Consider the following 23972-nt stretch of genomic DNA (forward strand, 5'->3'; position numbering starts at 1 on the left):
CAATTGCCCCTTCAAACGTTTCAAACGTTTCAAAGGTAAACAGAAGAATGTCCGTTGAGTCCCCCAATTTTTACGTTTCGTTAAACTTTTGGCACACCTAAAGAAGAATGTCCGTTGAGTCCCCAAATTTTTACGTTTGGTAAAACTTTTGGCACACCTAAATTATTAGCTCCGTTGCACGTTTTCCTGCCGCCGGGAAACATTAAAAATCTAATTTGTCACGTGCTTCATATTCCGAGATGAGCTATGTCCCGGGGTCACGACTTTCGCAAGCAAACGTGCCGACGTCAATCGACCGGATTCGTTCGGCCCGTCGTTAGATTTTCGAAAGGCACATCATCAATGTGCTCAATTAATTTGGACCGTCGGCCAAAGACGACGGAATTTTGAAGTTTATTCGACCCGACTCTTTATATAAGACATTCCATTCCCAAATGCTCTGCTCAGAAAACTGCACAGATTTCAAAAGAGATTGTTAGCGATGGAAGTCAAGCCACTGGAATGGATCAGGGGTGCCATTATTGGGGCTGGATCGTTTGGTACAGTTAGTCTTGCCATCAACAAATCTAACGGGGAACTCTTTGCTGTTAAGACGGCAGCAGGGGACTCTGTTTCTTGTTTAGAAAACGAATTCAGCATTCTCAAGAGTCTGAATTCTCCACACATTGTGAAATGTCTGGCGAAAGATTACAGTTTTGAGAATGGAGTGGGGGTGTGCAATATGTTGATGGAGTATGCGGCAGGGGGCAGCGTGGCGGATCTGGTGGGTAAATTTGGAGGACAATTGGATGAATCGCTGATCAAATCCACAACAAGTGGTATTCTCCGTGGATTGGATTACCTCCACAGGCAGGGGATTGTGCACTGTGACATCAAGGGAAGAAATGTTCTTGTGGGAGCCGCTGGCATGGTTAAGATCGGCGACTTCGGATCTGCCAGGAGAATAGAGGAAAAGGGGGTAATGTGTGTTTTAAGAGGCACTCCTCTATGGATGGCTCCTGAAGTGGTGAATCAAGTGGAGCAGGGGCCGCCTTCAGATATTTGGTCTCTTGGCTGCACAGTTGTGGAAATGGCCACTGGAATGGCGCCGTGGGGCACCGGTTCGAATCCCCTTGCAACCATGTACCGAATTGGTTGCACGGACGAACTGCCTGAATTTCCCGCCTTTCTTTCGCCTCAAGGCCGGGATTTTCTGGAGAAGTGCTTCCGTAGAGATCCGAAACAGAGGTGGACCGCTGCACAGCTGTTGGAACATCCTTTTCTCTCTCAGATCGATCTCTGCTGTGAGACAGATGTGAAAAGGGCTCCTCTGTCTCCTACAAGCGCTTTGGAAATCGGGAGCCCTGATTGGGATTCGACCTCTTCTTCTAGTTTGTGTCAATCTGTCCCAATTTTGTCACTGGGCATTCAAAGATCTGGTGTTAATGGTGGAGAAACAGGGGAGAAAAAGGAGCCCGTCAAGAGACTTTCGGCTAAGGAAAGATTGGCCTCATTGGCTGTGGGATGTGAGAAGCCTGATTGGTTTTCAAGACCCCAAAGTGGCCGCTGGATTGTTGTTAGATCCAACTCCCCCTTTTCAAATGCCCAAAATCGTCCCCCAGAGGCAGAGAGCGAAAAATCCATCCTGGAAAGCACCAATGGGGAAAAGCAAGAATTCATTAACAGGAGTTCAGACTTAGAGGATTCTAGTGAAGACGGACAGTATAAAATGGATGTGCCTTCAAGGTTAATAACATCATCTTTGATTGTTGATGACTCTGAGGAGTTGTGCCAAGTTTCCACGAATCACACTTCTTGCTTCCAGAAACTCGATCCTGAAATTCATAGAGGAGAAGAAGAAAGAGAAATTCCTCGCGACTCAGCCACTCAAAGTGGACAAATTTGTCTCCCCTGTTGTATTCTGCTTGATCAGCAATTTTGCCCCCAGAAATGTATGGGAGGGCAAGTGTGCATTAGCTGCAGTGCAGAAACACAGAATTTTATTTCAATTCATTTAAATTGGTTTCATATATTTCTTGTCTTGTGGGATGATTTTAGTTATATTGGTGCTTGTTTCTTTGATAAAGTTTTCCGTTTTAACTTTTTGGCACCTTTCATTCTATGTGGAGCAAGATCAAATTGTTTTGCTTTCTTCGTTCTGTTTTGGTATCTTCACATTATGTTTTTGAGAGTGGCAATAGAAAACACAATTGAGGATTATTCAATGGCTTTGTCACAAAAGAATATTTAACTGAGCACCACAAAGTTAAACTCCAGTGAACCATCAACAAAGAAGACTCTTCTGCTGTTTGCTTTCTGATGAAAAACGGCGAGGGTAGACGTACTGAACAAAACCAACTCAAAAACAAGTAACAAGAGCAACTGTAAAAATAGAGTGGTAAAATGGTTGATGATGAGCAATTCCTTAATTTTATTATTAAGACTTCGACTTTAGAGCTCATCAAATTGGGTATGAAGTTCAAGTCTTATCATGGAGTGTATGAAGTTCAAGCCTTATTATGGAGCCAGCCAACACAAAAATACTTTAGTAGGACAAATAGTACCATGAGAGATGGATTCATGTTGAATCACTACTCATGAAACATGGTTCAATGAGTTTCACTCAAAATTCACACAGTTAAATCCTCATAGCAATATCACAAATAGTACCATTTCAAGAAAGCATCCATTCAACAGACTGAATATACCTTTTTATTATTATTTAATATTAAACTAAAATTATAATATAATAGTTTTATAATTTCTAAACTATTAATAAATTATAATTATGCCGAGAGGCATATACAATGGGAGCAACAATTCCCAACACAAAGAATATTTCAAAGAATAATCCGTGTAAGGAAAAAAGACTTGGTGAGAGTTACAAACGAAATTCACTTTTAAAAATAAATTTAAATAACAAATGTCATTTAGCATTCACAAAAAGAAAACCAAATTAAAATATGGAATGCCATTTGACAATCATAATTATTAACAAATAGAAATAGAAAATATATTTGATAGGAGTTACAAATGAAATTTAGTTTTAAAAACCAATTTAAAATAAAAAATGCCATTTGGCATTCACAAAAATCTTAAAAACCAAATTAAAATTTGTAATGTCATTTGGCAATCATAATTATTAGCAAATAGAAATAAAAAATAAATTTGATGGGAGTTACAAATGAAATTTATATTTAGAAATCAATTTAAGAAAGAAAATGGAGTGGTTACAAAGCATTCCCGAAATAATAAAGGCCAAAATAATAGGAAGCCAAATGGAGGCTAAAATATTAGGCCCTAAAAAATAGGGCTTGAATAATTTTATTTAAAATTTAAGTATTAAATATTTTTAAATTTTTTTTTTTTTGCATGCACATTCATTTTTTTTGTTTTTTGGAGAGTGGTGTAATTTTAAACAAATTCATGGAATGTGAAGAGACATCCATTAGGGGATATGAGGAGCCTCTCACAAGTTATAAAAAAGACTCATCTCTTCACTTTCATTTTGTGTTTGGAGGAAGAAAAAGGTGGAGATTATTGGAGGAGTAGATTGAAGTTTTTGAAGAGGAGTTGATTGAAGTTTTTGAAGGACTTTTTTTGCAGGTGAGATTTCTACTTGTATTTTTTTAATTTAGTTTTAGATTTAGTTATGTATTTAGATCTATATGTAGGTTTATTTTTGGAATTAGTTGTAGTATTCTACTTTGATTTAGATTTCAATTTCAATTAGTTTCATTTAGATTTAGAATTGCATTCAATGTTGTTTAGATTCACATATAATAGTTTAGTCTTGCATGTTTGATTTACATTTTGAATTGCATTCAAAATCTATTTGATTTATATATTTTATAATAGTTTTCATTTGCATATTTGTAATGTACATGTTTCAAATTAGTTTTAGATTTTCATGTTTGATATTAATTTTAGATTTACATATTTCGAAATGGTTTTGGTTTGCATGTTTTAGATTTGTATCTTTCATAGTAGTTTTACATTTGCATGTTTCAAAAATTTTATATTTTCATGTTTCATAATTAAATGATATCATTGATGTGGATGGCAAGGTCACCATATCAATGAAATTTATATTTTATGAAAGTTAAAAATTTATATTTAAAATAGATAAATCATATATTTAGTTTTTATTTTGTCATTATTATACTAGATTATATATGTATTTTATTTAAGTATTTTTTACTAAAAATATATGTATATAATGTTTATGTTTGTAATGTTTGAAAACTGGAAGACAATGCCACCATATTTCAAACATTACAATCTAAATGTTTCATTCAAAATAGTTTTGAGTTCTATTTATCTTGTTTTGAACATTATTTATTTGAAAGAATTTATGTTAATTTCTAATACTTTTTTATTCTAATTATTTCTATATGTTGATGTTTGTCTATAAATTTGTAGGTTAATATTTGAGTTATGGATGCCTTGAATGTAGAATCAAACATTATTGATACTAGCCTAACTACTTCAATGGCATCAAATAATTTCTTGGATACAAAGTTTGATAAATGCCGACAAATAATTAAAGAGTTGCACACAAATATAATTAAATTTGTGGAGAATGCAATATTTTCAATTTACTATGTTGAGGAAATGGAAGTAATGTAGATGAAAGATGTAGAAAAAATCATATGTGACAAATATGCAAAAGTGGATAAAGAAAGAAGTCTTTCACAATCATTGTTCAAATAAAGGCTGCAATACAATCCTAACAATTGAAGAATGTGGCATGTAATTACACCATTATAGATAAATGTTATCTATATTTTTCATTATTATCTTTGGTTTTAGGCTTTTACTTATTTTAATTACTTGTATTAGGAGTTGTGTTTTTCCATTGTTCTATGCAACTTTCATCAAGAAGAGAACAAGAAAAAAAAATATATATTTTTACAAAAAATATCTTCAATGGATGTGACTTCTAAATATGTTAATTAAGAAATAAAATCATAAGTCTACATAGATGTCCTTCATTATAGGCATGCTTATTGATTATAATTCTTAATAGTTGAAATACAACTTGCATTAGCATTATTAAAAATTCAACAATATATAATGTTCTTACATCATCATGGAGAAATATTTTCCATAAAATTGATTCTTATCTATTTTTCACACTTTTTACATCATCTAAATAGTTGTGTTGGGACTTATAATTTCACTTTCATGAACAAGATACAATTTAAAATATTCCACTATTAGTGTCATTTTTAAAACCTATATCCCATTTTTGACCATTTTCTACTCTTAATACTTCAACACTACACCTACTCTCCTACTTCCCATGTCCCTTGTTTTAGTGTAACATTTAACCACTTATCAACCCTAACGATAACATTAAGTGTCATATTAATGAAATTATAAACCTTGGATCCTAACTCTATATGTGATTGTACTAAGAATTTAGTGAATTATATACCTAACCTTAACCCTATATCTACTACTAAATAGAAATAATATTAAATTTTTAATAGGGGGAATACATACATACATAGAGAGAGAGAGAGAGAGAGAGAGAGAGAGAGAGAGAGTAGGGGGAGTATTGGGAGGGAGGGAGAGAGAGATTATGGGTTGTATCTAAAGAGTAGGGAGAGAGAGATAATGGGGTGTATCTAGATATTAGAGAGAGAGAGATTAGGGGACATATCTAGAGACAAGAGGGGGGCTAATATTATGTTTTTTTAAAATTATAGAGAGATGTTTTAAGTAGAGAGAGATTAGAAATAAGGGTAGACATAGACATATGATGGTGTATCTAGAGAGAGAGAGAGAGATTACAGGGTGTATCTAAAGAGTAGGGAGATAGAGATAATTGGGTGTATATACATAGTAGAGAGAGAGAGATTATGGGGTGTATCTAAAGAGTAGGGAGAGAGGGATGATTGGGTGTATCTAGATATTAGAGAGAGGGAGGGAGGGAGATGTATCTGGATGTGTGTGTGTGTGTGTGTGTGTGTGAGAGAGAGAGAGAGAGAGAGAGAGAGAGAGTAGGGGGAGTATTGGTATTGGGAGGGAGAGAGAGATTATGAGGTGTATTTAAAGAGTAGGGAGATAGAGATAATGGGGTGTATCTAGATATTATAGAGAGAGATAGAGATGGAGTAGTAATTAAAGGAAATCTCTATGGAGAGTGGGAAGGGATGGGAGGAGTGAGTACATTATAAAAATATATAATAATATGTGTCATAGTAGCACTAATGATTATTATTTTAGAAGGACTAACCCACATTAATTATTAACCTAATAGTTTCCATAACACTAACTTAAATTGTAATAATAACACTAACTTCAATTGTGATATAAATAGTAAACCCAAAAATAAGCTTAACCACAATAATAATACAAACCCTAACTCTAACTATAATTCTAACCCTAACTCTAACTCTAATTGTAACCCTAACCCTAACCACAACCCTAACTCTAATTCTAACCCTAACTCTAACTCTACCCCTAACTCTAACTCTAATTCTACCAGTAATCCTAACCCTAATCCTATATATAAACCTAACACTAACCCTAATTCTAACCCTAATCCTAACTCTAACTCTAACTCTAACTCTAACTCTAATGCATACTATAACCCTAACCCTAACTCTAACTTGAACTTGAACCATAACTCTAACTCAAACTCAAATTCTAACCCTAATCCTCACACTAATTATAATCCTAATTCCAACTCTAACCTTAAATTTAACCCTAACCATAATTCTCGCCCTAGAACTTCATCTCCATCTCTTTCCCTAACTCTAACTCTAACTCTAACTCTAATTCAAACCCTAATCCTTACCCAAAATCTAACTCCAACCCTTACTCTAGTTGTAACTCTAACTCTAACACTAATTGTAACCTTATTCCTAACCCTAACACTAACCCTAACTCTAACACTAACCCTATCCATATCCCTAACCCTAACCCTAGTCCTAACCCTAACCCTTACTCTAATTCTATACATAACTATAACCCTATATATAACCCTAACTCTAATACTAATTCTAATCTTAACTCTAACTCTAACTCTAACTCTAACTCTAACTTGAACCCTTACTCTAAATCAAATTATAACTCTAATCCTAATCCTAACTCTAACTCTAACTCTAACTCTAATTGTAACTCTAAATCTAACTCTAACTCGAACTCTAATTTAAACAAGTCTAACTCTAACTCTAACTCTAACTCTAGTTCTAATTTTAACCCTAACCCTAATCCTCTCAAAATTTAACTATAGCCCTAATGCTAACCCTAACTCTACACCTAACCTTAATTCTAATCCTAACTCTAATTCTAAATCTATCCCTAACTCTAATTCTAACCCTAACTCTAGCTCTAATTCTAACTCTAACTCTAATCCTATTTCTAACTCTAACTCAAACCGTATTTGTAACTCTAATTCAAACCCTAACCCTAACTATAACTCTAACCATAACCCTAATTGTAATCCTATTTCTATCCCTAAGTCTAACCCTAATTCTAACCTAACCCTATCTCTAACCTTAACTATAATTGTAACCCTAACTCTATCACCAATTCTAACTCTAACTCTAACTCTAACTCTAACCCTAACCCTAAGCCTAACTCTAACCCTAACTCAAACTTTAGAATTCTACCCCCAACACTAACCCTAACACTATGTATAATCCTAAATTTAATCCTAATTCTAATACTAACCCTAACCCTAATCATAACCCTAACTCTAACTCTAACTCTAACTCTAGCTCCAACTCTAACTCTAATTGTGGCCCTAACCCTAATGCTAATCCAAACTTTAACTATAGCCCTAATATTAACCCTAACTCTAACCCTAAATGTAGTGCTACACTAAGCATAAACCGAAAACTTAAAAACAAAGAACAAGAACCATAAACGTAACAAATTTTGTTATTTAAATCAACTGATTACAAGAACAAATACACAAATTGAATCACTCTTAATCTGAAAACCTCAAAATGAAAGATCATCCAAGTACATATCCATTATAATGCAAATACATATAGAGTTTAGTACAATAATGAAGTACAATTTCATTTCTAATCACCTACGTCCAACATAGGGACTCTAAATATTGTTTCAAGAAGTGACTTCAACAGTTATCCTTAGCTACTTGCTAAACAACTTGAAGCACTTGTAAAACACACAGAAATACAACACAACACAAAAGGGGGCTCAGTACACACTGAGTTGAAAAGCGTAATCCACCTGCATACATGTTAGAATAAACATATATATATCCATAATGCAGATATCTGATCCACTTAACATAGTGCAATTCCAAAATTAATATGCAAGAAGTAAACATTTACTTAACAATGCAAAATTAAACTCGCACTAAGAATAACCCGTAAATGAATCATATATACACTGAGGTGTCATCGTTATGGCACTAAGATTCTGCATCCATGTATGGTATGCTCATAGTCATCACATAATGGTATTCTATATTATACTTGTCAATGACAGAATAGAGATATGCCTTGTTCTCCGTACTTAACCATATAGGTTTAAGTCATAGGTAAGGCCAATTATCTTTTATATGTAATTCACCCACCCAATTCATTTTAAAATTATCACTAAATTAATTAACTGAATAGGATAAACCAAATTCAGCCACCTCGATATACATTCATCACAACTATTTTTAAAATACACATCAAACAGATATATTAAGAATGTACATGCAACAGATATAAAATCAATATACAACATGATACTACATCCTATAATCCATTTGTAACACATCTTATTCTGCCAATTTCAAAGGTAAATATAGATAATTAAAACGGCAGAAATTAAACCTATAATATCAAGATCACGTAAATACAATTGAACTGTTGTCTCAGCTCAACGATACTTACCGAATCTTCATACTATACATTCAATTTCCTACCGACTTAACCATCTACTCTTAACTTCGAAATGACCAAGATAACAAATCAAAATGCACATGCTATTCTTGCTTTAAATGATATATCATCAAACATATATCATAATCTACCTCAATACTTGAAACGACTTTCTATTTCAATTATGAACTGCAAGCATCTTTATAACAAAAGAATTCTGTTTCAAACATCTTATGTCAGAATGATCCATAAATGCTATTAAAATATTTCATAATCAAAATTAAACATAATAAAAATTAAGTACAGTCAATACTTATCAAATGATCATTAACAAGGTTATTAAAATACAAGTGTCTATTGAAGTTTCACCTTTGTTTGACAAAAAGCCACCACTCATTTATAAATACAACAGCATATAAAAACACAATATCTGAAAACATTATAAAATGTGATTCATAGAATTTGCATTGCAACTTCATCATGCCAATAATCAAAATAGTTAGGATGTAATTTTCCCTATACTATAAGATGTAAACTAGTTGTTCACATAATGACTACATTGAATTGAAGCAACAACATATCCCTATGTCTTTGTTTATCAAATAATGTCATATACAGTTGCGAACTATTTCACTAAACATCAGTTATATACAACCCAGTTTTCCATCAAATTTTAATGGACAAATTATGCTATCTCTATGTTGTCTCTATTAGTTTCGAGTTTCACATAAAAAGTTCACATAATGCTACCCTCGATAACTATTCACAACAGAAACCATGTCCATCCAACAACTAAAACTCAACTAAGCATATATCCATATTTTCTTATTGAAAACAATTTCAATTTTAATAATACTAAATTATGCTGTCGCAACTAAATTTCTATTTGATTCAAACTCTCTCTTAACTGTCTGATATAATGTCACGACTGGTGTCAGCAATTAACTAAGTTCCAAATGTCATATGATTACCATAACAGTTGATAAGAAATTCGAACCTCATTACATTTCAAAAAGTATCGACAGTCAACAACATATTAATCACCAAACAACACTATAACACAATATCGATAACTGTTGGTTCAAACATAATTTACATTTCATGCTAACTGTTTGATGTAATGTCTGCTCTTAGTTTTAAACAGTTGCTCGATAGTTTTTTTATGTTATAGGTTTCATGTAATTCGCCTACCATTTAAGATTGTTTTAATACCCGTGTTTTAATACAATCACTGTGGGTCGAACATAACTTAGCACCCGTGATTGATATTTTCATAAGTCAAGCTCGGATTTTACATCCCCAACCTTATGCAAATTGAATAACAATAAACATACCTCTATCATCAAGTAAGTTATTTGATGTTACAACTAAACTCTTAGTCCATGCTACTATATAAGATCGTAAGCACATAATGCTTATTGGTTCAACTTGGTGATACCACATATAAATTCAAACAACGATACATGAATAAATCTAAATTGTTTTACATAAAAATCGAGCCCAAACCAAAACCATTTCATAATGTAACTGTGTTCTATGTCGTATGTCATCTATATGACAAAATGCCAACATCACACACGGAGGTAAAACACACAAAAGAGAGCCTCAAATTTATATAATTGAACGTGGAAAAACTCGCTTTAAAAAAACATCTAAATCCAAAAGCAAACACAATGCTTGTAAACATATAATACCCATAATCCAAATATGGATATATACAGAACTCGGCACTATTTGCCCAATCCTGCATACACCCATACTTGGGTATAGATATACTTTTTAAAACTGCAGCATTTCCTATTTCCTTCAAACCACTCAACACCCAAATAATAGTAAAGAGATAAGTTAGAGAATGCCCCCCTACCTCAAATCACAGTAGGAGGAAAAGCCCCAATATAATCCAACTAGAAGCCCTTGAACCAACTTGAGTCCAACACCAAGGCTTCTCAATACTTGACCAAAACAACAATGAACACCGATATGCAACTATGAGATATTGATTGATAGATAGAAACCCAAACTTGCTCAGCTTCATAAGCAAGGATTTCTTTCCAACCGAAACCCTTCATGATGCCGATACTCTAGTAATAGAACACAAATACAATGACAAGCTCCAAACACATAGAGCATTTTAACATACAATAGAAATTGCAATACAAGTTATACATACAACTTAAAACTTTCTTTCCAATATCTTTTCAACACAGGATGCAGTTTGCATCAAGTTTGAAACCTAATAAACATAATTGTTAGCAAACAGCACGCAAATATAAATATATATAAGTATACCAGTATCAAATCTTGAATACATAATTATCCTTCAAACTAATAAAATAGTTCTGAACCAAGTTCTGAAATGAAAGACAACATATCAACTGAAATGAACTCCAAATAGTAAAGTCTAAAAATGTTGTTGAACAGAAGTAGTGGTCAAGCATGACACTAAACTTGATTCTAACCCTAACTCTGACCCTAACTCTAATTCTAACTCTACCACTAACTCTAATTCTAACCATAACTCTAGCTCTAATTATAACTCAAACCCTAACTCTAACACTAATTCTAACCCTAATTCTAACCCTAACTCTAACTCTAACTCTAATCCTAACCCTAACCCTAACCCTAATCACAACTCTATCTCTATCCCTAACACTAACCCTAACCCTAATCCTAACCCTAACCCTAACCCTAACTCTAGATCTAATTCTAACCATAACCCTAATTGTAACCCTAATTATATCCCTAACTCTGACCCTAATTATAACTCTAAACTTAACTCTAAGTCTAACCCTAACCCTAACCCTAATTCTAACCCTGACTCTAACTCTAACCCTAACCCTAACCCTAACCCTAACCCTAACCTAACCTCTAACTCTAATTCTAACTCTAACTCTAATTGTAACCCTAACTTTACCACTAACTATAATCCTAACTCTATCTGTAATCCTAATTTTAATCATAACACTAACCCTAACTCTAGCCCTAACCCTAACCATAACTCTACTCCTAACTATAAAATTTTATGTACCAAAATCCTTAAAATAAAAACAAATCAAAGTTATGCAAACAAAATACCGTATATAGAATTAAAATATAAAATGTTGAAGAATAATTTTATAGTAACTTTATACAACTATATTTAATAATAATAAAATAACCTACTCCTAACTATAACCATCTAGATTTCATAAAAAATATCTTCCATGGTGTGCGGCGACTGCTACTAGCTTATATATATATATATATATATATATATATATATATATATATATATATATATATATATATATATATATATATATATATATATATATATATATATATATATAATATGCCGAGAGTCATCCTTCTCGAGGCACCTATTTTATTTAAATCCTAAACTTAAAAAAAACCCATAGGATTTGAATTAAAATAGGTGCCTCGAGAAGGATGACTCTCGGCATATAATATATATATAACTATATATAAGCTAGTATACAGATATTTTGTCAGCTGATAGCCAATTTGTCATTTCAATACCCATGGTTTTTATGAAAGCATTACCTTTGCATGCACTCATGATTTTTTGACTTGTCATTTTTATGGAATCATATGCTTGACGCTATCCTTTATCACCCAACAAGTTTTATTTATCACTTGAAAACAAAATATGTGGAGGTTTTATACTCTTTTCAAATAATTCAGTAAATGATATGTTCAAAGTTTTAAATTGTTAAAACAATTCATTTGAAATTAGATTAGTTTTTTTTTATTAAGACTCACCTACCAATGTAATCTTGTATCAATCATTCAAAACTATACTACTTTGTTTGGTGGGATCTACCCAACAATATGATTTTAAATGAGCCATTTGAACAAATTAAAACTTTGAGTATTTAGTTTGTCAAAAATCTAAACAAATGTTAACACCCTTTGATTTTATTGGATTGCTACCTTTGCGAGCCCCATGATTGTTGACAAATCATCATCTAAGATAACACCCTGAATGTTTCCCTCCACCTTGTATCAAGCTTCAACTAGTCTAAAGATAATTTTAGGCAAAGGTTTACATGGTGCTCTCTTGGCTGATTTTAGGGCCACCTTAAACAATACACACTAGGTTTTGATTTTAAGCCTACTTGAACTTAGCACATAATAATAATTAATCTCAACAAATAAAAATAAATAAATAATCTAGGCTTCAACCCATTCCTACCTCACAATGCAACAATTTGTATAGAGAAACTTAACAGTCAAAACTTGAATCATACATCAACATGAAATCTATGTCAATCTCACAATTATAAACATTTAACACTACATTAATGAATCATACAAAATAAATTTCCAATCAAAAAAATTATTGATTTCGTAATTAAATTTGATACTTCATTTTTATAATCCAACTTTATTCACTAAAAACATGTAAACTTCTCTCTTAAAATTCTATATATATATATAGTAAAATAATCTATCCCTTCATGATGTCTTAGTTGTTTTACTCCAGGTTAAACGTTGCTATTATTGAAGCCAGACCATTTTAGTGCTTCTTCCTATTTTGATATGTTATGCAACTCCTTTAAAAAAAAGTAATCATCTCGTTGTTGTGATGCGACTCTTCGTTGGATAATCACTCCAAAAACTAATTTGAAATCATTGGCACTAACTTGGAGGTACCGTTTACAATTCAAAGTAGCTCACCAAACGCTCTTCAATCTTGACGGGAAGGGAAGTAACGTGTACACCTTGTTTCCAAACAATTACCTACTTGTGTTTCTCATTTACCGTCAGTTGGAAGTATGAAGATTGTGCGACAACCATTTTGCCACGGTCGCATGGCAGGAAAATGAGCGGCCAGCGACTCTTCGAGCCAACGGTCGTTAGCATGCTTAATTTTGTGGGCCAACGTCACTTTAAATCTTCCTCGAATATTCCTTATACACTTGCTTTACCATATTCAATATAATCCATATATTCAATAGATTATAAGCAATTTTGGTTGTATTCAATTCCTTTTGGTATTGAATTCCACTATTTCTTTAATGGATTCTCAATGTTTATTTATTGTTTATCTATATTATTGCTTTATTTGTGGCATGTTGACAATAGAATGATGACCATAGATATCTTCTAAAATATACATTTTTGTTGTGTTTTTTATCCTTGTTTTTTAGTGCATACAATTATATAATCGTCACTTATCTTAAGAGTTTTTATATAATATTTATATCTTAATATGTATTGCTTTATTTTCTTTTATTAAATTGAAAATTACATTATAAAGTTTGATGTTAAGGAAGGTGGATATGAAAAAGAAAAATTTAGAACATGGAAAACGTGAATTTTTAATTAAAAACAAATATTTACAATTAAAATAATTATATTAAGTATAGGTACGAAGTGTACTTATTAGTCTCGCCTATCTATAGGCAAAGACTAGTTTTCACGTGCTTCTTTATAATTGATCTATATTTTGAAATTTGTGCTCAAATTATATAATCTATAGTCTCCTGAAATAATTCTATTAAAATATATTTTTATGTATTTATTCATATTTTATGATTGGCAATGACTACTTTTGTTGGTAGTCTTTTCTGTTTTTAACCACATGTTTAGAATCATGGATAAATGGAAACCTTAATTAATAATTCAAGTGGTTAGATGCACTTCAACATTTTGCATGGTTGTGTGGTAGTTTGTTTATCTTATTTGTCTATTGCCATTTGAATTGTTGTATTTCGAGGTTTTCTCCTCTGGACTTTGGACACATTTTTTATAGACAAAAGCATTCAGAATATGAGTTGTTCGACGATGGAGAAGAAGCACAACAATCTATCATTTGTGTGTATTAAGGACAATTTTTTTAAAAAAGATATGAACTCTTTCATTTTGTTGATTAAAATGTTAAATGTAAGGAATTATCTGACCTTAAGCCTATATGTTAGTTTTTGTCTTGTTAATAGTATTGTCACAGATAATTAATGAAATTATCAAGACATATCTCAAAAATGGTTTGTTGTTTGTTAGTTGTGGATTTCTCTACTAATTGCTCTTTGATATTAAAGAAAAATGTATTTCATCCTAGACATATTGATAAGAGTTTTGTTTTATCTATTTTCATTTTAAATTATTTATTGTAATTGAATGGGAGAGTTATAGAAAAAATGCACCCGTCAAACAATATTCCATCGTGGAACATGAAATTATTTTTCCTAAATGTCAATTGTGTTTACTATTTCAATATTTCATGTACTACTTTGCCATGGGCTTGGGAGTTTTATATTGAGTATGAGATACATAGTGCTAAATGCAGTTTAAAATCATGCTATAATTTACATATAAAATTGCTTGGTTTCTTACATAAAGTGTTGTGATGATTCAGTATTGGACGCAGCTCATTGATGAATCACTTTCTAATTTCATTTCAACAAAACTCCTTTCAATAGAGAACTAAAATATTAATACTGGACCAACAAAAATTCATGAATTAATAGATCAAATAAAGCTATATTATTTGATAAGTGGACTTTTAGAGTTCATTGATTAGATCTTTTTGTTGATTTGAATATGGTTATTTTTTACATAAAATATTATCAAAATTCGATAGAATTTCCTTAATGCCTCCTCAAAAATCTATTTAGGGGTTGTTTATAAATTGTTCTTCTAGTTTCAATAATTGTTATTGGCATTTTTCTTTTATATTATACCATAGAACAACCATAGTATGTTATTTTTTTTATCAGAATTAATGGAAAGAGAACTGTATAACCATTGTAAGTAGGGTGATAAACTATTTCAAATCTTCTAGAACCATAAATGACTATAAAATAGGTATATGCAAGAGGGCATAGAAGAAGCATTGCAACATAGTAGAGAAGAATTAATCAACAAAGGTGGGGCCAATATATAACTAGTGGAGAGAGTGAACATTTTTTTGTAATGCTAGCAACTCCATCATGATCCAATAATAAGAAAAGGTTGAGAAGAAACAAAAGACACAACTCCATAGATCATTTCAAAGTTGAAATTTTTTATGAGTATGAGCTAAACTTACATGCAAGTGGGGGAAGAAATGGCGTTTGCAATGATTGCAATCTTCAATGGCATTGTGTAAGCAACTTTCTTAAAGTGAAACATTAGAAATGAGTTATCAAGAAATAACAAACATTTGTATGTGCAATATGAGTTTTGCACTTGTCCCTTCCTTATTTGAAGGTAACATTCTCAAATTTTCCATCCATTGATGCTACATTTGTTCGGTGCTCCAATTCCACCAATATCTTAAGTAGAATCTTGATAAGTAATTTCATTGAATCTATCTGGTTGTTTCTTTGTGATTTTCTTAGCTTTTTCATTATCATTGGTGGATTCCACATAACTTAGTAAACTATGATCATAACAATCAGATTGTTGTAAACACCTCATATGAGGTGTGCTTGTAACATCTTGACACACATGTCAAAAGGAATTGATTATTCAGAATGTTTTATTTGTATTAATTATTCCTAAAAATTTAGAATGCAACTTTTTAAGGGAACTTTGCAAGTTCACAAGAATGCTAATCATACAAAGTAATTTCTTAATGCTACTATTAGAGTAAATAAGTTAGCTCCATGGGGGTTTGGAACATATGTCCTCCCTAATGGGGGATTGAAACTATGCCCTCAACGATGATAGGCATGATGAAGGTTATTCTTGAGTGTGCCTGAAATGTATGTTAAATGTCTTATAAGGAATGTTTGTTTCAATACGAGAATTTTCTAAGCATAAAATTAGTCATGTTCTTACCTAAATTTTAAAAGATTATATATATATATATATATATATATATATATATATATATATATATATATATATATATATATATATATATATATATATATATATATATATATATATATATATATATGTATGTATGTATGTATGTATGTATGTATGTATGTATGTATGTATGTATGTATGTATGTATGTATTTCATTAATATAGAAAATATAAATATGTCATAATTTTGAACCCATTTCTGCTACTTGACAGGCTAAACTTGTCAATATTCTTCACTATCTTTCAAGGTAGACTATTTTCAATATAAAATGCATGAAAAAATGATTTCAATTTGAGAACTTGTGTTAGACCATCTTAAGAATTGATATTTAGGATTATAGCTTTGACAATCTAATGCTTTCTGAACAATATATGAATTTGTCATAATTTTGCATGTAAATTTACAAAATAGTTTGGTGTGTAGAGCAACCATTTGGTAGTGTCCTATGCATATATATATAAGATTGGTCTATCAAGTATGAAATAAGTCCTTAGAATTACAAATGGGTCTCCACCTATGTATGTCATTAGAAGCTTATATAACTTTGATGGTAATTGTAAACAAATATTTCATAAGATTTATCAAATACCTATTCGCACAACCCTACTAAATTCATGTTATTCTCATTGTTATTGTGACTACATTTATTTATTCAATTTGGAATTTACACTTTGCCTAAGTAGGTAAGCTAACTTTTGAGATTAATTGAGTGGGTGGGAAGGTGTTGTATTTTGGTTAAATTGTAGCTCTTCCATATGACTTTAGAGCCCTTAGAACCTTAGTATTTGAATGTAGGTGGATGGATCAAGCAATTTAAATTTGGCCCAGATGTAAACAAGAGAAAGATTCCACATTTTCAGTGGTTAATACATTAGGATACACAATCAAAACAATTTGGAATCTAATTATGAACTATGAGCTACATTAAAATATGGATATTAATAGGAAAAATATATTAAACAAAAAGGAGCTTTGGGTATTCCATGCCAATAATTATGTATCTTTGTTCTTTAGTCTATTATACCTGAGATCCAACAAAAGCAACTTAAGAAGTTGAAGAGATTCAGTGTTGGAGAGTATTGCCCCATCTTTGATGGATTGTATAGCTTTAATTAGACTTAAGTGGTGAGCTTCATTGGAACATCAGTTAAAAACTTAATCTCAATAATAGGGATGCAAATATATCCATTAATTGCTTTGGTGGTATCGATTACGCTAAAAGGTGTGAGGCATCTAGGTTCTACTATGTCAGTGATATTATCTTGGCCATTCTTGAGCTTTTGAAGGCACATTTAGTAGTATGCCCATGTATATGGTTGATATTTTTTGGAAAATTCATAAAATTCTTTAATCTTCCTTTAATGGTTTTTTTTTTTTCTATTGCAAACAAGTATTTGTGATTTTTTTAATGCTTTGTATAATTCTTTCACGGTCATAAGATCTAAGTAATCCTTAACACCTATAATTGCTCTCTTTTTAGACAATCTCAGACTACTCAGACACAAAATTCATTTAGAGAGGCATCATATTTCAAGAAAAGATGTAGAACGAGCTCAACAAGATGAGAGAAAAATACTGTTGAAGTTGATGAAAGATCAACCCTGCAACTCCCAAGAATCACCTGCATGCAAAAACACCTATCCCAAAAAGAGAGAAGCAAAAGCTATGGAGGCTAGAATTCCCAGATTCATATATGAGACATTCTTGATGAGCAAAAAAAGAAATTGCTATTATCAAAAGTGAATCAATTAAAATTACAAAGAGATCAATCCTTATAAAAGGATATCAAAATCCTAACAGGTAAAACCTAGGTTGCATGATTTATTTTTTGGGGGATAAATGCTTTGACCTGGAGCTACGAACTAGTGAGGCCACAAATGGGGGACCTCATCCCCATTAGATTTGAACCTTGATGGAAAGGATAATGACTCAACAACTTAACCATCACAACATACCACTATTGGCTACCTAGGTTGCACGATAATAATCAATAAAATAATTAATTATTATATGCCTAAAGTTTAGCTTAAGTAAACTAGAGATAATAAGTGACTTAATAATTAAATCAAAATGATTTAATTAATAAGGCAATATCTTATTACTCTAACACCCCCCTTAAAATAAACTTAGAGAGTAGTTAAAAACCTAGAAACTACTGTTGGAAGCAAATTTGGGTCCCAACAACAAGGTCTAATGAGGTACCCAAGCAAAACCAAATCTTTGTAAAGAGGAGAAATAGAGAAAACCACGTGGGGAAAACCCTACTCCAAAAAGAGATGGAAAAAAAATGTTCCAGAAGATGGGATCAAAAGGATCATCATGAAAAACACCAGTGAAGCATGAAGCTACAAACACTACCAAAATGTTGATCTAAAGAACCTCCACTGTAAAGAATATGACCCCAAGTAGAGAAGACTAAGTTTGAAGAGCTGATCAATTGAAGATGAAAGGTATCTTCATGGCCTCAAAAGATAGGAATGAAAGAATGTCTACATGGTAAATGATCCATCTCACCAAAATGCATAGGTATCCAACCACTGCAATCACCTAGTACATAGTATCAAATACTGAATACATAGCTCACTCCATTGAATCAAGAAAGAAATAAAAACCAACATAACCCCCCTATAATGATGAGAGGTAAGATGTGAACACTGAAAATGAATGCAATATCTCTTACAGAAGGAAGAACCAAGAACATTGAGAGTGCAAAAGAAGTACAAACACTTATAATGGCACATGTCATCGACACATAATGAGGCCAATGTCGTGGAAGGAACACTCACTTGAAAAAGGAAGATGACAAATATGGCCAACATGAAACTCCCCAAGGCACTTTATAATGTAGTGTGAGTACAACAAAACACAAATATGTTCAAGATCCCAAAATACAATAGAGTGGCACTTTATCTTAGTGCGTTTGCAAAAATACTACCAAAGGATATCAATAAAGATAAAAAGAGACATAAGGCTGATACAAGAGATTTTACAACCCATGAAAAATCATCTGAAACAACAAAAATGATTGTAGGACTTGAAACAACCAAGATATCCATCAGAATGCAACAAAGTTAAAAATTAAATGGAATGTGCTTGGAGTAGAATCTGGAAAATAGAATGTCTCAAGATGAGTCTCTCAGAGTGCAAAATAAAACCTCTGACTTTGATAGCATAAACCGGCAACCAAACATCATCAAAAGTCCAAATAAAATTGGGAAGCATGCCAGTTTTGTACCAAAGCCATCTTGATTTGCATAACAAAAAGTTTTGTCCATGTGCAAAAAATCTTGATTTGCATGCCAAAAATATTGATTTGCACATCGAAAAATCTCAATTTCCATGACTAAAAATCTCAAATTTCATACCAAAAATCTCAATTTTTATGCCAAAAATATCCATTATCATGCTAAAAAATCAAAAAATCACTACCTTGAGAAATGTGTCCAATCTGGAAGCAGTATTATTTTGCCTCAATTTTTTTTAAAAGAGGGGTAAACACTTTGACCTAGAGCTATGAACCAGTGTGGCCACAAATGGGGGACCTCATCCCCATTAGATTTGAACCTTGATGGCAAGAATAACAACTCAACAAGTTAACCATCACAACATGCCACTATTGGCATTTTGCCTTAGATTTCAACTATTTCTGAGCTTAATGGTGATGTTCATTTGGACTCAAACTGCATTGAAAATCAGTGACCCCCCAAATTCAATACAAAAATCCTTTGAAAGCCACATATGTGAAAACTAATGCCAAATCTCTCAAGAATAGAACAAGTGCATGAAGATTTGGAGCTTTGATACCATATTGAAGTTGATGAAAGATCAACTCCACAACTCTGAAGAATCACTTGCACGCAAGCACCTGTCACAGAAAGAGAGCCAGATCCATAGATGGGACATTCTTGATGAGTAGCAAGAGAAATTTCTATTATCAACAGTGAATCACTTAAAATTACAAAGAGATCAATTCTTATAAAAGGAGATCAAAACCCTAACAGGTAATACCTAGGTTGCATGATAATAATTAATAAAATAGTTAATTATTATATGCCTAAAGTTTAGCTTAAGTAAATTAGAGATAATAAGTGACTTAACAATTAAATCAAATGATTTAATTACTAAGGCAATATCTTATTACTCTAGTAAATACCACTAAAAATATGGTAATAGTGGATTTGTGAATTTTGTTCATAAGTTGGGACTCTAGATCTCTACATAGATCTTTTTTTTTTATCAAATTGAATGAAGGTTTTCCTTATTTTATTAAAGATAAAGGAAAAATAAGTTTTCTTATGAATTTTTTATATGAAAACTTTATAAAAGAATCTTTTCAAGTATTTATTGTATATTGTTCAATAAGGTAAACTCTCCTATTTCTTTCATCCTACTTCATATTCAAAATGGTGACATCTGCAATTCAAAATACACACCACCATCTAAGGGCATGTGAGATATACAACTCAAAATACAATAGATTTAAATCTTAACATATATCTATAAGTTTTATTATTTGTTTGTTGTATCTTGTGTTCTTGCATATTCAAACTTTTTTTACTATATAAATTATGAGCCTCAAGCTTATTTCCTTTGTGTTGTAAAAATAAAAATTTATTTATATATTAAATTGTTAAAATTTGTAAAAGATATGATAATCTAAAAATTAGTGCATGAATTAACAACTCATAAAAAAATGGCAAGCAAAGCAGATTGCGAAAAAGTGAGAAATATGATCATTGCGAATAAATACATACAACAAAGAAGTTGAAGTTGGCAACCAAAAAATTTAGGGTTTTCAACAAAATGTACACCAGTTCAGGCATCCCAAAACCCTAGTAATAGGCAGGATAAGGCGAGGAAACCCTTTGATCTATGCCCATCCTCCAATAAGGACCCTACAAAGCTCAATTTCACTGTAAAAACATCAAATTCGTTTTCTATCTTAGATGAAACTTATGGTTTGGAGCTACATGATAAGCAATGAAACAAACAAAAATCAAGGTCTATCTTAGTAGTGAGCCCAAAAAATAATGATGAAATGATAGGGCATTAGATATTAGCAATATGAAATGGTAATTTTAGCAGTCGAACTGAATGATGCCCATATCAGGCCTCTTCGGCTCCTCTTTTCCAAGCCCTAAATAAATCTAGTAAACATGTGGCTATATCCCATATTGTGGATAGGGATCCTCAGCCTCTAATCCTCTCTGCATTAAGTCTTGACAAACAAATCCACTTTTTCAATCTTAATAAATTTGCAAACAATAATAAAAATTCCTTGTAATGCTCAACAGACAGGTTTTTTAGCAGATTCCTATGGGGATCCTATTTCCCTCCACAAGAGTCATCCTTGGAAGATTGAGAAATCAAGTATCAATCCTTCCCCTTCCACTCCCAAAACTTACATCCCACCACGTCAGAGGATTTCAGACTCCAAATCCCCTTCTCATCCTGTTACCCCAACCCTCTCACCTATCACCCCTAATCCAATCAAATCTAAAGAAAAGGTCCTTATTATTAGCAATCAATATAGTGAAAATCGATGGTAGGAGTGTCCAAATATTGGCATATTTACATTTTGGAATGGGCCTAGATCAGAAATGTACAATCTCATTACTTAGCTTGAGGATTTTTGCAAAAATCAGGTAAGTATCTCTCACCATTTTGATAAACTATTATACATTCACTGTAGTGATGAGTATGTCAACAAAGACTTCCTCTATGTTTCTAATTGTTTTTTTAAAGGATATGTGGTTAAATTCTTTGAGTGGTTTCCAGATTGTAAGGAAGATAGTTTAAATTTATTGATACCCACCTAGATCTCTCTTCATTCCATCCCATCAGAACTAATGCAAATAGAAATCATTAGGAAAATAGGTCTTCCAATTGGAGACTTGATTGGATTAGATGCCTCCTTTAAATTTTGCAATAACATCAAACTTTTGATAAAATGTAAGGCTAATAACATGGAATTCAATCCCATCAAAGTGATAACCAATAGATCTCTCTATAAACTAAACGTCCAAAGATGTGAAGGTAAAATCTCATAAATTATTAGACTAGATGATGAAAGGAAAATCATCTTCAAAAAGCTGCAACCTACAACGGATCTTCCTACTACCTTCCCCATGTTAAACATAAGAAGTCAAAGATTCTATCAAAAGGAATCTATATCTGAGCAAGACAATATGAAGACTCCTTAGGACACAACAGAGAAAGTAGCCTCAGAGATAGAGATTGGAGTAGTGGAACAAGTAAAGAAAGCTAAGTCAAGCCCTCATACAAAGGACAATAGTAGTCCTCCACACTCCTCCAAGAAAGATCAGAAGAAAGAACTTAAGCTAACACAAGAAGACAAAAAGGGAAAAATCTCAAAACATAGAAATGGAAAATCTCCCAATATCAGTTAAGAATAAAGGAGCCACTGAATTGAAAAATTTGAAGGATTTAAAAGGTATCAATCCTAATTTGGAAATCTAGCCTAAACAAGATGACATAAGTTGCAAAGATCTCAACAAACGAATAAATGAAACTAATCAAGATATGGCCGATACAAGGAGACAGAATACAGTAATCAACAGTAATTTTTTTTAAAAGATCAAAGAATGCGAAGAAGGGAAAGAATTCTAAAGGATTTAATGGAGAAAGGAAATTATTAGAAATTGAGGCAAGGATCCAAGATAAAAAGTCTCTTGGTAACATGATCTATTAATAGCATAGAAGAGATTAAAAATAACCTACTATTTTCTACTAAAACTTAGAATTATGAAAAGACTAAAGATATGGAAGGAAATTTGGAGACCCCATAGCAATAACCAGAAGAAACTATGAGAGAAAACATAATCTTCTACATCAAGGCAATAAATATGTTTACCAAATTTTGGCAAACACCTGCTACAAGGAAAGAATCTCCGGATCATAACCTAAGCAAGCACAAGGCAAAGGAAAATGAACAGAGTAAGGGAAAAGGAACAGTAACTCAAGATTTTCAGCACTTTTTAAATAACAATATGGAAAGGGATAAAGATGAGGAAATGGTAATGCTAAATGAGACTGAGAAGGAAAACTTGAAACTTTTATCTGAAGAATTGATCCAAGTATTTGATTATGAGAATTTAGATAAGAGCAACAAATCACAGAAAGATGATCTTATGCAATGAGTATTAAAACTAGGTGGAGACAGCCATACTTTTGAAGATCTAAAATAGGATTTGCTATTAATTGAGGATGAAGAAAAGAATAGTATAAATTTCTAGAGATAAGAACATAAATCACTTACATCACAGGGCAATGGTTTTGATGAGATTAGTCATATCAGGGATTATCTGATAGAT

The 23972-nt window shown here is 32.0% G+C and overlaps 1 pseudogene across 1 annotated transcript; it reads left to right on the forward strand.

Annotated features, from left to right (window-relative positions):
- Positions 1-305: 305 nt before the first annotated feature.
- LOC149580491 (mitogen-activated protein kinase kinase kinase 20 pseudogene) lies at positions 306-2230 on the forward strand (annotated as a pseudogene). The gene has a single exon (XR_016357044.1). The product of XR_016357044.1 is annotated as a mitogen-activated protein kinase kinase kinase 20 pseudogene (transcript).
- Positions 2231-23972: the final 21742 nt, after the last annotated feature.

This window comes from Cupressus sempervirens, chromosome 1 (genome assembly GCF_028749045.1).
Source record: "Cupressus sempervirens isolate cs-2001-9-10 chromosome 1, ASM2874904v1, whole genome shotgun sequence".
NCBI lineage: Eukaryota > Viridiplantae > Streptophyta > Pinopsida > Cupressales > Cupressaceae > Cupressus > Cupressus sempervirens.